General features: G+C 54.1%; 1 pseudogene; it reads right to left on the bottom strand.

Annotated features, from left to right (window-relative positions):
- Nucleotides 1–11,362: 11,362 nt before the first annotated feature.
- LOC129395337 (small ribosomal subunit protein uS5-like) lies at nt 11,363–15,319 on the bottom strand (annotated as a pseudogene).
- Between the last annotated feature and the right edge of the window lie 2,172 nt (nt 15,320–17,491).

Below are 17,491 nucleotides of genomic sequence, written 5' to 3'. Positions count from 1 at the left end.
GTGGGCTGAAGGGCTCCTCAAGTGCTGCCAAAGTGGGAGCCCAGGCAGAGGAGGTGCCGAGAGTGAGCAAGGGCTGTGAGGGCTGCCAGCATGCTGTCACCTCTCACCAGTAGTCAAGGAGAGGAATATTGGTGAAGACTGAAGGTAAGAAGGTACCCTCTCACATGCCAAGATAAAGGGATCTCACAAATCCCAGCTTCCTCTGTTTCCCTCGGCCTCTCTTATGATGGCATACTGGGTGATGAGCAGAGCATGCCCAAGTCTGGCCTCCTGATAATAGTCCTGGGTGTGATCTTCATGGAGGGGAACTGCGTCCCATGGAGGTTATGTGGGAAGTCCTCAGCATTATGGGGGTGTATGCTGGAAGGGAGCACTTCCTCTTTGGGGAGCCCAAGAAGCTCCTCACCCAAGATTGGGTGCAGGAAAAGTACCCGGTGTACCGGCAAGTGCCTGGCAGTGATCCTGCATGCTATGAGTTCCTGGGAGATGAGAGAGGCCTGAGGGGACCCAGCACCCCAGGACAGGGGGCCCACCCCGCCCCCATCTTAGACTGAGGTGCCTCCTCATTCGGCGTTGAGAATCTGAGGGATGGAGACTCACGTCCGCAGAAGGATGGGTAAGAAGTGGGATCCCTCCCATTGGCGTTGGCTATGTACTCAAGAACTTGCATCTTGCTGGTCTCAGGGTGGGCCCTTGGACCCCACAGGGGACATTGGTGGAAACAGCAACACCACATGTCCCTTATTGGACAGAGCAAAGGGATATGGAGAATGCTCACCCTGTGTTTCCTAAGGACTGCAGGGCTGCAGCAGCTAGGACGTTCCATGCACCCCACATCCTCTCCTACAGGCATTTCAGGGTCCAGCATCCTCCACAGCAGCCTCCTGTATGGACACACATCACACAGGACTGGGACAATTCTGAACATCACAGGGCAGAGCAGATGGGAGCATACCTGTGCCCATCCGTGGATAGGTCTTGAGGGTTTCCAGGTGCCCCAAGCCTGCCCCCTGAGGGGCTGGTGAGAGACCTCTCAGCCATGGTCTCACTTCCCTGAGAAACCTCCCTGTTCCACCAGCCATGGCTAAACCCCCTACTCTGAACTCCAGCCTCCTTGACAAGGGGCTGATCTCCTGCCTGGCTCTTGCCAGCCTTTCTCTGTGGCAATTACCCCTGGTAAGTGTTCTATAGCCCTTCTTGAGCAAGTATGGGGTCCCAGAGCATCTAGCCTTATTAGAGGGCTGTGGTCACAGTCCAAGTGAGAGGAATTGTGAGGCCAAATTAGGGCAGTGGTTGAAAGGCTGGAGATGAGGGATGGATTTCCGAGGTATCGCACAGGGGGAAGAGGCGGGTCTTGTGGGCGAGTCCAGCTTAGAGGCTGCAGGGGAGGAAAGGTCTGAGGACAACTCAGAAATGGTTGGCGTCACATTTCCTAGTTCTCTGTGCTTGTGTATGGTTTCTTTTATGAAAATTAAATTCATCAGTCTGCAAAGTTTCCTTTTGTTACATCCATTTTTAAAATTTCATAGACTTTATTTATTTTGAGGTATTCTATGCTTGAAAATAATTTTCAAAGATAGTACAAAGTTTCTATATGCCTCCTCCTTCAGTTTCAGGTTCCCCTATTGTTAACATCCTACATGAGTATGGTACATTTGCTACAATTGTTGCGTTACGTGTTACTAACTAAAGGTCACTCTTTATTGAGATTTATTTCATTTTTACCTAGTGTCCTTTTGGTCCTCCATGATTCCATCCAGGATGCCACATTATATTTAGTGGTAAGGTCCCTTTAGATTCCTCTTGGGTGTGATACTTCTCTTGTTTTGGATGATCTTGACAGTTTTGAGGAGTATTGGTCAGGTATTTTGTAGAATGACCCTCAGTTGTGGTTTGTCTGGTACTTTTCTCATGATTAGGCTGGGGTTATGGGTTCTGGGGAAGAAGACAATAAAGGAGAAATGCCATTCTCATCACTTCACATCAAGGCTACATATTATCAGCATGACTTATTACTAATGATGTTTACCTTGAACACCTGGCTGAAGTAGTGCTCGCGAAGTATGGTTACTGTAAAGTTTCTCTTTTATTCCCCTATTTCATAGTGTTCTCTTTGGAAGAAAGTTACTCTGTGTAGCCCACACTATGAGCAGTGGGGAATCACATTCTGCTTTCTTGTGAGAGTGAGAGTATCTGCATAAATTGTTTGGAACTCTTTCCCATAAGAAATTTGTCTGTTCACCCTCATTTTTGCATTTAAGTAATCATTTATTTATCTCGATGTGGACTTACGGATACTAATTTTACACTTTGTTGAAAATCCAATACAACTTTATATGTTCTGTTGTTAAAATTACTCCAGGTTTGGCCACTGGGAGCACTTTCTCTTAGTTCTCTTTGTACATGTCTTTCTTATACATTTGTCAATGTGTTTAATTTTTTTTTTTTTTAGTAATTCTTTACTGTCAAGCACAATAAGATGTTCCAGGAATAGAATGCATATTTCCTGATCTGCTTCAACCATCAGCAATTTCTCCACTGAGCCCATTTTTTAAAATTGGAGAATGGTATTAGAAATCTAGATATGTATATTAGGTATGCTCATTCCTACTGGGGTGTTTGTGGTATCTGCTGACAGAGCAAGAAATTATATGTGTGTATAGTAACCTGTTAATATATCTATAAATATTTCTAGGTGCAATGATCTGCATGAATATTAAGTCAACAGTGAGTTCTTCCTAATATCTCTAACTCAAATCTGCTATCGCAGAGATCATTACAGCCTCCTCTCCTTGTCTGTCTGGAAATTTTTACTTAATAGTAAGAAACCTTGAGGTTGACAACTGGTTTGTGTGTCAGTGTCGTGTTGCTTTTGCTAGATAGCCTCTGGGGCCTGGACAACTCTGGGAGGACTGCTAAAACTGAATTTGTGGGCCTGCAGAGTAGTGGTTCAGCTCCAGGACTCCCTGGATCTCACTAAAATATCGTCTGCCCTCAAGGCTCTAGACTCTGAGGGGCTTGAGTGGTTTCCATCTATGAAGCTCTTGAAAAGGCAATGGTGCCTGTTATTCAAGTGTCTGAACTGACAAGCCATCTCCCCCTTCATGCCTGCTTTGGGCATGATCACTGGTAATAAAGATGATGCTGTCCGATAGGAACACTGGCAAGCACCTCTTTCTAACAGTATGGGCTGCAGGTTCAGCTAGACCCTGAGTTGCATCTGTGCTCCTCCACCCTTACTTGCTTGGTGGCTCAGGACCTGTTACACAAGCTTCTCTGTGCCTTAGTTCCTCGTTTGTATTTGAGAGTTCATTGAGAACCACCTCTGGGCTACACATTGGACTTTACCCAGAGGATGGGAAAGGAAGCTGGACCCAAACATCTGGGGCAGGGTCCTAATGCTTCAGCAGATGAAAACTTGATTTCGGTTACTCATCTTTAAAATTAGCTTGTATAATAATATCCATTCCCCAGTGGGTGTTGGGAAGCTTATTTACCATTTATGACTTTTTTTTTTCATTCTCAGAAGAAAGGTGATGCATCATGGCTAAGTATGACTATCACAATTGTGATTCTCTCAAGCTGCCCTTGGGGCTAACCAGGATAAAATTGCCCATTGTGAAAATGTACTATTATATAAAGTATGACTATTTTCCACAATGATACTATGTGGATATTCAAGGTATTGCTATCATCATGAAAAACTCTTAAATTGGCCAAAGTGAAGATAGACTAGCTCATCTTTTGAGGTATTATGTGCTCCAACACAGACACACGCATAGCATCTACAAATACTGGGATTTTTTTTAAATTCCATACATTTAAGAAAATCTCTATCAAATCACTAGGTGGCCGCTAAGCTAATAAATTAAGAGATGGCAGTGTCTGTACATGACAAAGAATATAGACTTTAAAATATAGTCCAGAAAAGTCACTAAACAAACAACAAACCCCTACAACCCAGAGCAAGCAAAATCAAGAAGTCCTGGGAAGGGGGAATAAATATATATATATATATATATATATATATATATATATATATATATACCTATTACAGAAGTAATAGGTGTCTAGTTTTTGTTTTTTTTTTTAATTACCCTGGTGGTTTTGTGAGCCTGTGGTCCCAGCTACAGGGAAGGCGGAGCCAGGAGGCAGAGGCTGCAGTGAGCTGTGATTGCAGTCTCAGCGACCAGGCAACATCTTGTCTTGAAAAACAATTTTTCGCAGGGGAGAGGCCGGGCGCGGTGGCTCACGCCCGTCTTCCCAGCACTTTGGGAGGCCCAGGCGGGTGGATCACCTGCCATCAGAAGTTCAAGACCAGCCTGGCCAACATGGTGAAACCCCATCTCTACTAAAAATACAAAAAATTAGCTGGGCGTGGTGGTGGGCGCCTGCAATCCCAGCTACTCAGGAGGCTGAGACAGGAGAATCATTTGAATGCACGAGGCGGAGCTTGCAGTGAGCCGAGATTGCACCACTGCACTGCAGCCTGGGCGACAGAGCGAGACTCCGTCTCAAAAAAATAAAATAAATAAAATAAAAATGTAAAATTAAATACAATAAAGGAAGCTGTTGTCACCATTGCTGTTGACTCCCTGCAGTGGCTGGTGTCTGAGCTCCTGAAGAGCCACTCAGATCTGCCATGGAGAGACCCTCCAGGAGAATCGCAGTCCAGCGGCTCATGGGTCAAGACCCTGTGCTGTGCGGCCCCAGACAAATCGGCTCCCCTCTCTGGGCCTCAGTTTGGGAAGTGGGAAGAGTGACTTCCACTCAGCCCCCTCCTCAGGGCTGCCAGGAGCTCGGTTTTCTGAGACGCTGGAGGACGGTTGTTTATTTCACAACTGTTCACCAAAAGGGAAGGAAATGGCCCAGCTCTGGATAGAATCGGTCCCGAGAGGCAGTGGGAGCTCCTCCGAGGCAGCAGCCCCGGCCCCCTGGCTCTAAGGCGCTTACCCTCTCCCTACTGTGTCCCCATCAGCGACCGGGACAGGGACAGGATCGTGAGGGAACAAAGTTTCACACGCCTGCAGCTTCGGGCAATTCTCCTTCTAACGCCCGTGGAGCTGGGGACGTTTTCCAGGTCTCTGCCTCAGTGCTCCGCGACGGAGGGCAGCAGGGGAGGTAGGAGCAAGTCCAGGGGACCCACTCGTGTTGACACGACGACCGTGGAGACCAGAGTGCCTGCTGTCCAGTCGTTCAACAATATTGACGGACAGCCGGGTGCGATGGCTCACGCCTATAATCCCAGCACTTTGGGAGGCCGAGGCAGGCCGATCACTTGAGCTCAGGAGTTTGAGACCAGCCTGGGCAATATGGCGAAACCCATCTCTACCAAACAAATAAAACAAAACAAAACAAAAAAACACAAAAATTAGCCGGGCGTGGTGGCAGGCACCTGTAATCCCACCTACTTGGGAGGCTAAGGCAGTAGGATCGCTTGAACTCAGGAGGCAGAGGATGCAGTGAGCCGAGATCAAACCACTGCACTCCAGCCTGGGCGAAAGAAGGAGACCCTGTCTCTAAAAGATAAAAACAGGGCCGGGCGCGGTGACTCATGCCTGTAATCCCAGCATTTTCGGAGGCCAAGGCGGGCGGATCACGAGGTCAGGAGTTCAAGACCAGCCTGGCCAACATAGTGAAACCCCATCTCCACTAAAAATACAAAAAATTGGCCGGGCATGGGGGCAGACGCCTGTAGTCCCAGCTACTGGGGAGGCTGAGGCAGGAGAATCGCTTGAACCCGGGACACTGAGGTTGCAGTGAGCTGAGATCACGCCACTGCACTCCAGCCTGGTGACAGATCGAGACTCCATCTAAAAAAAAAAAAAAAAAACACCCACACACAAAAAAACAATATTGATGGAGCACAGCCCATGCGGTCACAGCGATGCCAGATGGTCCAGTAGACCACAGCAGAGCAGGAAATGGTCCCCAAGTACACGGACCCTGAGCTGGGGTCCCACCTGTCCCCAGGCCCTGGAAACAGCTTTCCATTTCCCAAAATCTTTCCTGCAGCTGCTGTAACAAATTCCCAGAAACGTAGTGGTTTAAAATGATACCAACTTGGGCCAGACATGGTGGCTCACACCTGTAATCCCAGCACTCCGGGAAGCCGAGGCTGGAGGATTGCTCGAGGCCAGGAGTTCAAGACCAGCCTGGGCAACATGGCAAAACCCCGTCTCCACAAAAAATGAAATAATGAGCCGGGCCTGGTGGTGGCAGGTGCCTGTGGTCCCAGCTACTTGGGAGGCTGAGGTGGGAGGATGGCTTGAGCCTAGGAGGTCGAGGCTGCAGTGAGCTTTGATTGCACCGCTGCACTCCAGCCTGGGCGGCAGAGCAAGACCCTGTCTCCCTGTCTCAAAATAAATATATACATAATAAATGAGGCTGGGCGCGGTGGCTCACACCTGTAATCCCAGCACTTTGAGAGGCTGAGGCGGGCAGATCACGAGGTCAGGAGATCGAGACCATCCTGGCTAACGTGGTGAAACCCCGTCTCTACTAAAAATACAAAAAATCAGCTGGGCGTGGTGGCGGGCACCTGTAGTCCCAGTTACTTGGGAGGGTGAGGAAGGAGAATGGCATGAACCCAGGAGGCGGAGCTTGCAGTGAGCCGAGATCGCGCCACTGCAGTCTGGCCTGGGCGAAAGAGCGAGACTCCATCTCAAGAAAATATAATAATAATAATAATAAACGAAATGGCACCAATTTATTATCTGGCAGTGCTGGAGGTCAGAAGCCCCTGCAGGCCCTGCTGGGCTAACGTCAGGGCATCGGTAGGGCTGGCTTTTCCTGGAGGCTCCAGGAGAAAATTCGTTTCCTGCCGTTTTTTAGCTTCCAGAGGCCGCCCACATCTCGCAGAGCCCGAGTTCATTGTGGGGCCTTTTCATACCTTCCTTTCCACGCATTTCCTGTTGCTTCATTTCACTTCATTCTTTATTGAGAACACTTTACATTTGGTAAAACACAGGTCTGGAGCGTTCAACGATGACTTTGTTTTTTTGAGATGGAGTCTCGCTCTGTCACCCAGGCTGGAGTGCAATGGTGCAATCTCGGCTCACTGCCACCTCCACCTGCCGGTTCAAGCGATTCTCCTGCCTCAGCCTCCCAAGTAGCTGGGATTACAGGCACCTGCCACCACGCCTGGCTAATTTTGGTACTTTAAGTAGAGACGGGGGTTTCACTATGTTGGCCAGGCTGGTCTTGAACTCCTGACCTCAGGTGATCCACCTGCCTCGGCCACCCAAAGTGCTGGGATTATAGGCGTGAGCCACTGCGCCCGGCCCCAGCCTGTTCATTATTAAGCGCTGACGAGCACCCCACTGCTAGCCACTGCCGTGAACGCCATCACCTGGCTGTGTGAGCTGCAATTTACGACCTGAACTTTGCCACTAAGAATGCTCCCACTGAAAGGTGAAGACCTGCCGGGCCGGGCGCGGTGGCTCAGGCCTGTAATCCCAGCACTTTGGGAGGCTGAGGCAGGTGGATCACCTGAGGTCGGGAGTTCGAGACCAGCCTGGCCAACATGGAGAAACTCCGTCTCTACTAAACACACAAATTTAGCGGGGCGTGGTGGTGGGCACCTGTAATCCCAGTTAGGAGGCTGAGGAAGGAGAATCCCTTGAACTCAGGAGACAGAGGTTGCAGTGAGCCAAGATCGCGCCACTGCACTCTAGCCTGGGCAACAAGAGCAAGATTCCTTCTCAAAAAAAAAAAAAAAAAAAAAAAAGGCCGGGCACCGTGGCTCATGCCTGTAATCCCAGCACTTTGGGAGGCCGAGGCAGGCGGATCATGAGGTCAGGAGATCAAGACCATCCTGGCTAACTAATATGGTGAAACCCCGTCTCTACTAAAAATACAGAAACAAAATTAGCGGGGCGTGGTGGCGGGCGCCTGTATTTCCAGTTACTCGGGAGGCTGAGGAAGGAGAATCACTCGAACCCGGGAGGTAGAGGTTGCGGTGAGCCGAGATGGTGCCATTCCACTCTAGCCTGGGCAACAAGAGCAAGACTCCAACTCAAAAAAAAAAAAAAAAGAAAAGAAAAAAATGGTGAAGACCCCCAGGTACAGCCATGTCCCACTGGACTCCGGACCCCACAGAACGTCAGTGCTACAGGCTGGGTTGCGGTCACTGCTGCATCCTCACCTCCTAGCATGAGGTCTGGTATACACTAGGCACTCAATAACTGCTGAATAAAGGCAGAAATCTGCCAGGTGCAGTGGCTCTCTTCTGTGATCTCAGCACTTTGGAAGGCCGAGGAGGGAGGATCGCTGGAGCCCAGGAGTTCGAGACCAGCCTGGGCAACATAGCAAAACCCCACCTATAAAAATAAAAATAAAATAAAGGCAGAAATCATCAGAGCTTCCCAGGAGACCGGCCTTCCTCGCTGTCCCCACAGCCCTGAGGTCGGCACTGGGTTTGGAGATGGGAAGACTGGGGTTTGCGGGGTGGGGGCCGGAGGGGAGCTGCGGGTCTCGAGTGCCGCTGTGACCTCGGTTCCTCGGAAAGCTCCCCACACATGCTGGGCCACGTGGAGGCTGGGTAAACTGAGGCACAGAAGGGTCAATTGCCTTCCCGAGGTCACTTGCAGCCCCAGAGCTGTCTCCTCCTCTCCCTGTTTCTGGACTAGGGGACAATGATTATTATCAACATGATTATTACCAGCCACCACCTGAGACCATCGATTTCTCAGAAACGCCCGCCTGGGCTCCAGGCGTTGCTGGTGGGGCCTCCCGACCACAGGCCACAGCCAGGCTCCCCCTTTCCGGCCGTTGGCTGAGGGTGGGAGCCACGGCCCGAAGACCTCTGCAGGGAGACGCCAGCCTGCGTCTGCCATGGGGCTCGGGTTGAGGGGCTGGGGACGTCCGCTGCTGACCGTGGCCACCGCCCTGATGCTGCCCGTGAAGCCCCCCGGTGAGGAGCCCCCCGGGATCCCCACCCAGGCCCCCACCAAGTCCCCGTACGGGGGTCACACCCAGGAACTCCCAGTCCCGGGAGGACCTGGGGAGAGCTCCACCTTCTCCATCCACCGAGCCCCTGTAGCTGCCTCTGCTGGAAATGGATGCACATCAGGCCCGGGGTCTCTGCCCAGCCCAGCCCTGGATCTCCCGGGCTCGGGAGCCCCTCCCAGCGCATCTGGGGGGCTCGTCTGGGCTCTGTCTCCAGCTCTCTGGGTCTCTCCGTCTCTAATCTCACCCCCCGTCTCTGTCTCGGCCGCTACTTCTCCCCCTGCCCTGACCCCAGCCCCGTCATCCCTTCCTCCCGCCTCGTCCCTGACTCAGGCCGTCCCTCCAGCAGGCTCCTGGGGGGCCCAGATCATCGGGGGCCACGAGGTGACCCCCCACTCCAGGCCCTACATGGCATCCGTGCGCTTCGGGGGCCAACATCACTGTGGAGGCTTCCTGCTGCGAGCCCGCTGGGTGGTCTCGGCTGCCCACTGCTTCAGCCACAGGTGAGCTCACCTGTCGGGCCCCTTCCTTCTGGACACCGTATCCCGACATGAGGGGGACTCCAGGCTGGCGGGGGAACTGGGGGCGCCGTGGCTCCTGCAGGAGGGGGAGTCTCAGCAGGGGCTGGATTTAAGGGGCAACAAAGGGAAAACAGGAGGAGAAGGCAGGGAGGCAAAAGAAGCACAGAAGAAGCAACAGGCGCAACAAGTACATATTCTGTTACTGTAACTGTCACTGTGTTCTTGTTTTTTTTTTTTTTTTTTTTTTTTTTTTTTTTTTTTGAGGCAGTCTCGGTTCCCCAGGCTGGAGTGCAAGGTGCAATCTCGGCTCACTGCAACCTCCACCTCCCGGGCTCAAGCGATTCTCCTGCCTCAGCTTCCCGAGCAGCTGGGATGACAGGCACCTGCCACCATGCCCGGCGAATTTTTGTATTTTTAGTAGAGACTGGATTTCACCATGTTGGCCAGGCTGGTCTTGAACTCCTGACTTCAAATGATCCACCCGCCCCTGCCTCCCAAAGTGCTGGGATTGCAGGTGTGAGCCGCCATGCCCTGCCTCGTTTTAAACATATTGTTATAATAACTATTAAAATGTATATTGGGGCCAAGGTGGGTGGGTCCCCTCCTGCAGGAGCCCCCACCAGGCACGGGATAGGTTGGTCCTGGGCTGCAGTGTCCCCAGCTCCCCCGCCAGCCTGCAGTCCCCCTCACGTTGGGACACGGTGGATTGTTTGAGGTCAGGAGTATGAGACCAGCCTGGCCAACATGGTGAAACTCTGTCTCTACTAAAAATACGAAAATTAGGCTGGGTGCGGTGGCTCATGCCTGTAATCCCAGCACTTTGGGAGGCCGAGGCAGGAGGATCTCGAGGTCAGGAGATCGAGACCATCCTAGCTAATACAGTGAAACTCCATCTCTACTAAAAATACAAAAAAATTAGCCGGATGTGGTGGCAGGCGCCTGTAGTCCCAGCTACTGAGGAGGCTGAGGCAGGAGAATGGCGTGAACCTGGGAGACGGCGCTTTCAGTGAGCCGACATCGCGCCACTGCACTCCAGCCTGGGGAACAGAGCGAGACTCTGTCTCAAAAAAAAAAAAAAAAAAAAAAAAAAAAACAACGAAAATTAGTTGGGCATGGTAGCGAGTGGCTGTACGTATCCCCAGCTACTCGGGAGGCTGAGGTAGGAGAATCACTTGAACCCAGGAGGTGGAGGTGGCAGTGAGCCGAGATGGCACCAGTGCACTCCAGCCTAGGGGAAAGAGTGAGATTCTGTCGGAAAAAAATAAAGTTAATTGTGGTTTTTGCCATTTAATTTTTTTCGTGCAATTACTTTTGCACCAACCTAATATTATCACGGGGCCGGCGTGAGCATTAAATGGATTACTGGGCCTCCGTTTCATAGATGAGTGGACTGAGGCCCAGACAGGCAGCCGTCACCCCCATCTCACCCACCCCCTCCTCCCCGCAGAGTCCTCCGCACCGGAGCTGTGCTTCTGTGGTCCCAGCTACTTGAAAGGCTGCTGTGGGAGGATCGCTTGGGCCTGGGAGGTCGAGGCTGCAGTGAGCTGTGATCACACCACTGCGGCCTGGGTGACAGAGTGAGACCTTGTCTCAAAAAAAAAAATAAAAAAATAAAGCCGGGTGCGTTGGCTCACGCCTGTAATCCCAGCACTTTGGGAGGCCGAGGCAGGCGGATCACGAGGTCAGGAGATCGAGACTGTCCTGGCTAACACGGTGAAACCCCATCTCTACTAAAAAAAAACACAAAAAATTAGCCGGATATGGTGGCGGGCGCCTGTAGTCCCAGCTATTCAGGAGGCTGAGGCAGGAGAATGGCGTGAACCCGGGAGGTGGAGCTTGCAGAGAGCCAAGATTGCACCACTGCAATCTTGCCTGGGTGACAGAGCGAGACTCCGTCTCAAAAAAAAAAATTAAAGAAATAAAAAAAGGAGAATATTGAAATTACTGTAGTTAATATTATAATTGAAGTAGAACTTATAATAAATATAATAAGTATTATCTTCATTCTAAATATGTTTTTATAATAATGATTCAAATTAATACCACAACTATTGCAGTTAATTCTATATTGGAGGTAGGAATAATAATAAACATAATTATTAATTTCTTATCATAATATTAAATTGGTGGCTGGGCACGGTGGCTTATGCCTGTCATCCCAGCACTTTGGGAGGCCGAGGTGGGTGGATCACTTCAGGTCAGGAGATCGAGACCAGCCTGGCCAACATGGTGAAATCCCATCTCTACTGAAAATACAAAAATTAGCTGGGAGTGGTGGCGCACGCCTGTAGTCTTAGCTGCTTGGAGGGCTGAGGCAGGAGAATCACCGGAACCCAGGAGGCAGAGGTTGCAGTAAGCCTCGATTGCACTCTGGCCTAGGGGACAGAGTGAGACTCTGTCTCAAAAAAAAAAAAAAAAAAAAAAGAAAGAAGAAAGAAAAAGAATATTAAGTTGATGCAAAAGTAATTGTTTTTTTTTTGTTTTTTTGAGACGGAGTCTTGTTCTGTCGCTCAGGCTGGAGTGCAATGGTGCAATCTCAGCTCACTGCAACCTCCGCCTCCCGGGCTCAAGCAATTCTCCCGCCTCAGCCTCCCGAGTAGCTGGGTTGACAGGCATGTGCCACCACACCCGGCTAATTTTGTATTTTTAGTAGAGACGGGGTTTCTCCATGTTGATCAGGCTGGTCTTGAACTCCCGACCTCAGGTGATCCACCCTCCTCACCCTCCCAAAGTGCTGGGATTACAGGCGTGAGCCACCGTGCCCGGCCTGGGCCTCTGTTTCATAGATGAGTGGACCGAGGCCCAGGACGGGCAGCCCTCACCCCCGTCTCACCCACCACCTCCTCCCTGCAGAGACCTCCGCACTGGCCTGGTGGTGCTGGGCGCCCACGTCCTGAGTACCACGGAGCCCACCCAGCAGGTGTTTGGCATCGATGCTCTCACCACGCACCCCGACTACCACCCCATGACCCACGCCAACGACATCTGCCTGCTGCGGGTGAGCCCCGGGGGTGGGGTGGCCCCGGGGGTGGATCTGACATATGTTTAGTTTTTGAGACAGTCTCTCGCTCTGTCGCTCGGGCTGGAGGGCAATGGCGCCATCTCGGCTCACTGCAACCTCAACCTCCTGGGTTCAAGTGATTCTCCTGCCTCAGCCTCTCAAGTACATGGGATTACAGGTGCCCGCCACCAAGCCCATCTAATTTTTGTATTTTAGTAGAGACGGGGTTTCACCATGTTGGCCAGGCTGGTCTCAAGCTCCTGACTTCAAATGATCCACCTGCCTCGGCCTCCCAAAGGGCTGGGATTACAAGCGTGAGCCACCGAGCCCGGCCTACTTTTCTTTTCTTTTCTTTTTTTTTTTTTTGAGTCAGAATCTCGAACTGTCACCGGGGCTGGAGTGCGATGGCGCCATCTCGGCTCACTGTAACCTCCGCCTCCCAGGCTCAAGTGATTCTCCTGCCTCAGCCACCCAAGTAGCTGGGATTACAGGCACTCGCCACCAGACCTGGCTAGTTTTTTGTGTTTTTAGTAGAGATGGGGTTTCACTATGTTGGCCAGGCTGGTCTCGAACTCCTGACCCAGTGATCCACCCACCTCAGCCTCCCAAAGTGTTGGGATTACAGGCGTGAGCCGTCGTGCCTGGCCATTTTTTTTTTTTCCAGGCTTAATTCACTTTATTTTTCGTGTATAAAACCCTATGTTGTAACCACAGCTGGAGCCGGGCGTCTGCACGGAGACTCTGGCGTGAGTCTTCACAAGATGGCCAGTGAATACCTGAAAGAGAGACTTGGGGAATACAGAGGTCAGGGGTCAGGCAGCTGTAGGTCTTAGAGAGGATATCAGAGGCGGCCTTGGCAAAGTGGCCCAGGGTGGCAGTGCAGCCCCTGGCTAAGGTGTAGCAGTCACCGATACCAGCCATCATGAGCAGCTTCTTGGGCACAGGTGCCCAGACGATGCCAGCGCCCCGGGCACGGGGATCAGACACATCAGCGCAGAGCCGCAGCGGCCTGTCACCTTGCCAGGGACGGTGTAGGGCTTGCCGATCTTGTTCCCCCAGTAGCCTCTGTGCATGGGGACAACGGAGAGCTTGGCCAGGATGACGGCCCCACAGATGGCAGTGGCTACCTCCTTGGAGCACTCAACACCCAGAGCGACGTGGCCATTGTAGTCCCCGGTGGGAACAGACGCCTCGAACCTGGTGCGCTGGCCGGTGCGGATCTGCTTCTGCACGGGCATAATCTCCAAAACCTCGTCCTTCAGAGAGAGGCCCTCAGGAAAAGGTCAATGATCTCAGATTCCTTGATGGGCAGGGAGAAGAGACAGACCTCCTCCAGGGACATGATCTTTATGTCCTGGACCAGGCGGCCCAGCTTGGTGACAGGCGTCTACTCCTTATCCTCTGTCTTGCCTCTGTGAGCTCCGCGGCCCCAGCCCGGAAGCCAGTGCCGAAGCCTCGGGGGAAGCCAGCGCCGTTCCCCATCCCAGGGCCGCCCCACTGCACCAGCGTCATCCGCCCTTTAGTGTTTCCCAGGAGAAGCAACCCTGGGCTATTTTTTTTTTTTCAGACAGTATCTCCTTGTGTCCCCCAGGCTGGAGTGCAGTAGCACGATCTCGGCTCACTGCAGCCTCTGCCTCCCAGGTTCAAGCGATTCTCCTGCCTCAGCCTCCCGAGTAGCTGGGATTACAGGCACCCGCCACCACGCCCAGCTAATTTTTGTATTTTTAGTAGAGATGGGGTTTCACCATGTTGGCCAGGATGGTCTCGATCTCTTGACCTCGTGATCCGCCCGCCTCTGCCTCCCAATCCTGGCCTATTTTTTGAGACAGAGTCTCACTTTGGCGCCGGGGCTGGAGTGCAGTGGCACAGTCAGGGCTCACTGCAACATCCATCCCCCGGGTTCAAGCCATTCTCCTGCCTCGGCCTCCCGAGTAGCTGGGATCACAGGCGCCCACCACCACACCTGGCTAATTTTTGTATTTTTAGGAGAGATGGGATTTCACCATGTTGGCCAGGCTGGTCTTAACTCCGGTCCTCAAGTGATCCGCCCACCTTGGTCTCCCAAAGTGCTGGGATCACGGGCGTGTACCACTGCGCCGGGCGAATTTTTATATTTTTAGTAGAGACGGGGTTTCACCATGTTGCCCAGGCTGGTCTTGACCTCCTGGACTCAGGCAATCTTCCTGCCTCAGCCCCGCAAAGTGCTGGGATTACAAACCTGAGCTGCTGCGCCTGGCCTGACTTAGGTTTTAAAGACAGTTGGACGTCAGGTCCCATTCCTCCTCTGCCCTGGACCCCTTAGTGGCTCCCACCTCCTGCAGGACAAATCCTCCTGGTGCCCACAGGCCCTGCTAATCCATGCCTGTCACCTTTCTGACTCGAGGCCAACAGACCTCCCGGCTGGGCCACCCCATCCCCAGCACAGTCTCCGCTCCGAGCCCCGCACCAGCTGTACCCAGTTCACCAGTTCCCCAGACACCGCGAGCCTTTCCTCTCACGCCTGTCAAGTCTTTGCTCAAATGATACCTTCCCAGGAGGCCGCCGTGGACCACATCCCCCCTCCCTGCAACCCTGTTCTGGCCCCGTCACCACCTGCTAACCCCTGGACCACCCTTCCGGCCCCGTCATCTCCTGCTAACCCCTGGACCACCGTTCTAGCCCCGTCGTCTCCTGCTAACCCCTGGACCATCCTTCCGGACCCGTAGTCACCTGCTAACCCCTGGACCACCCTTCCGGCCCCGACATCTCCGGCTAACCCCTGGACCACCCTTCCGGCCCCATGATCTCCTGCTAACCCCTGGACCACCCTTCCGGCCCCGTCATCTCCGGCTAACCCCTGGACCACCCTTCTGGCCCCGTCGTCACGTGCTAACCCCTGGACCACCCTTTCGGCCCCGTCATCTCCTGCTAACCCCTGGACAACCCTTCTGGCGCCGTCGTCTCCTGCTAACCCGTGGACCACCCTTCCGGCCCCGTCGTCTCCTGCTAACCCCTGGACCACCCTTCCGGCCCCGTCGTCTCCTGCTAAACCCTGGACCACTCTTCCGGCCCCGTCGTCACCTGCTAAACCCTGGACCACCCTTCCGGCCCCGTCATCTCCGGCTAAGCCCTGGACCACCCTTCCGGTCACGTCTTCTCCGGCTAAACCCTGGACCACCCTTCCGACCCCGTAGTCCCCTGCTAAGCCCTGGACCACCCTTCCGGCCCCGTCGTCACCTGCTAACCCCTGGACCACCCTTCCGACCCCGTAGTCCCCTGCTAAGCCCTGGACCACCCTTCCGGCCCCGTCGTCACCTGCTAACCCCTGGACCACCCTTCCGGCCCCGTCGTCTCCTGCTAACCCCTGGACCACCCTTCCGGGCCCGTCGTCTCCTGCTAACCCCTGGACCACCCTTCCGGCCCCGTCGTCACCTGCTAAACCCTGGATCACCCTTCCGGCCCCGTCATCTCCGGCTAAGCCCTGGACCACGCTTCCCGCCCCGTCATCTGCTGCTAACCCCTGGACCACCCTTCCGGCCCCGTCATCTCCTGCTAACCCCTGGACCACCCTTCCGGCCCCGTCGTCTCCTGCTACTCCCTGGACCACCCTTCCGGCCCCGTCGTCTCCTGCTAACCCCTCGACCACCCTTCCGGCCCCGCCATCACCTGCTAAACCCTGGACCACCCTTCCGGCCCTGTCATCTCCGGCTAAGACCTGGACCACCCTTCCGGCCCCGTCGTCACCTGCTAAACCCTGGACCACCCTTCCGGCCCCGTCATCTCCGCTAAACCCTGGAACACCCTTCGGGCCCCGTCGTCACCTGCTAACCCCTGGAACACCCTTCCGGACAAGTCATCTCCTGCGAACCCCTGGACCACCTTTCCGGCCCCGTCGTCACCTGCTAACCCCTGGACCAACCGTCCGGCCCCGTCGTCTCCTGCAAACCCCTGGACCACCCTTCCAGCCCCGTCGTCTCCTGCTAAACCCTGGAGCACCCTTCCGGCCCCGTCGTCACCTGCTAAACCCTGGACCACGCTTCCGGCCCCGTCATCACCTGCTAAACCCTGGACCACCCTTCCGGCCCCGTCGTCACCTGCTAAATCCTGGACCACCCTTCCGACTGCGTCATCTCCGGTAAAGCCCTGGACCACCCTTCCGGTCACCTCGTCACCTGCTAAACCCTGGACCACCCTTCCGGCCCCGTCATCTCCGGCTAAACCCTGGACCACGCTTCCGGCCCCGTCGTCTCCTGCTAACCCCTGGATCACCCTTCCGGGCCCGTGGTCTCCTGCTAAGCCCTGGACAACCCTTCCGGCCCCGTCGTCTCCTGCTAACCCCTGGAACACCTTCCCGGCCCCGTCGTCTCCGGCTAACCCATGGACCACCCTTCCGGCCCCGTCGTCTCCTGCTAATTCCTGGACCACCCTTCCGGCCCCGTCGTCTCCTGCTAAACCCTGGACCACCCTTCCGGCCCCGTCGTCACCTGCTAAACCCTGGACCACCCTTCCGGACCCGTCGTCACCTGATAAACCCTGGACCACCCTTCCGGCCCCGTCGTCTCTGGCTAACCCGTGGACCACCCTTCCGGCCCCGTCGTCAACTGCTAACCCCTGGACCACCCTTCCGGCCCCGTCGTCTCTGGCTAACCCCTGGACCACGCTTCCGGCCCCGTTGTCTCCGGCTAACTCCTGGACCTCCATTCCGGCCCCGTCGTCTCCTGCCAAGCCATGGACCACCCTTCCGGCCCCGTCGTCTCCTGCTAACCTCTGGACCACCCTTCCGGCCCCATCGTCTCCTGCTAACCCCTGGACCACCCTTGCGTTCCCGTCGTCAGCTGCTAACCCCTGGACCACCCTTCCGGCCCCATCGTCTTCCGCTAACCCCTGGACCACCCTTCCAGCCCCGTCGTCACCTGCTAAACCCTGGACCACCCTTCCGGCCCCGTCATCACCGGCTAAATCCTGGACCACCCTTCCGGCCCCGTCATCTCCGGCTAAGCCCTGGACCACCCTTCCGTCCCCGTCATCTCCGGCTAAACCC

This window comes from Pan paniscus, chromosome X (assembly GCF_029289425.2).
Source record: "Pan paniscus chromosome X, NHGRI_mPanPan1-v2.0_pri, whole genome shotgun sequence".
Classification (NCBI taxonomy): Eukaryota; Metazoa; Chordata; class Mammalia; order Primates; family Hominidae; genus Pan; species Pan paniscus.
Note: the sequence above shows the minus strand (reverse complement) of the source record. Positions and strands in the feature narration are given on the sequence as shown.